Here is a 514-nt window from a genome sequence, read left to right as displayed (position 1 = left end):
GAAGTGGCATGGCTGCAAAGTGGCGGTGCGAAGTGGTGCTGCGAAGCTTGGAACTCCTTCAAGGAAGTAGGGCATACAGAAGCCTTCCTCAACCCCTTTATATGCGCTTTTTGTGCAGTCACCCTACGGTCCGGCCCCCCAGTGCTCCAGGGCGTGGAATTGCCAAGAGGTCCAGTCAAGTTGAGACAATGTATCAACCACCACAAAGGTAAAATTGAATCATTAAGTCCCTTAGAGTAGAAATATTTGCAACTTTTTATCTTCTCTAAATATGAGATGAAAGGCACTGTTTTTGTAAAAAAAAAAAACAAAAAAAAACGTTTTTAGAATTTTTGTCCTACCAGCAGTGAGAAGGTGTAGAATTGATTTTTTTTTTTTTTTTATGGAACCAGGGATTGAACTCAGGCCCTTGCACTTGCCAGGGAAGTGCTTATTCCACTGAGCCATCTCCCAGCCCTTAGAATTGAATTTTGATAAAGGGATTTATTTTCTTTAATGCTTTTGAGTTTTTTTT

Source organism: Octodon degus, unplaced genomic scaffold (genome assembly GCF_000260255.1).
Source record: "Octodon degus isolate 3935 unplaced genomic scaffold, OctDeg1.0 scaffold00059, whole genome shotgun sequence".
In the NCBI taxonomy this organism is placed as follows: domain Eukaryota; kingdom Metazoa; phylum Chordata; class Mammalia; order Rodentia; family Octodontidae; genus Octodon; species Octodon degus.
This window is presented reverse-complemented; position numbering follows the sequence as displayed.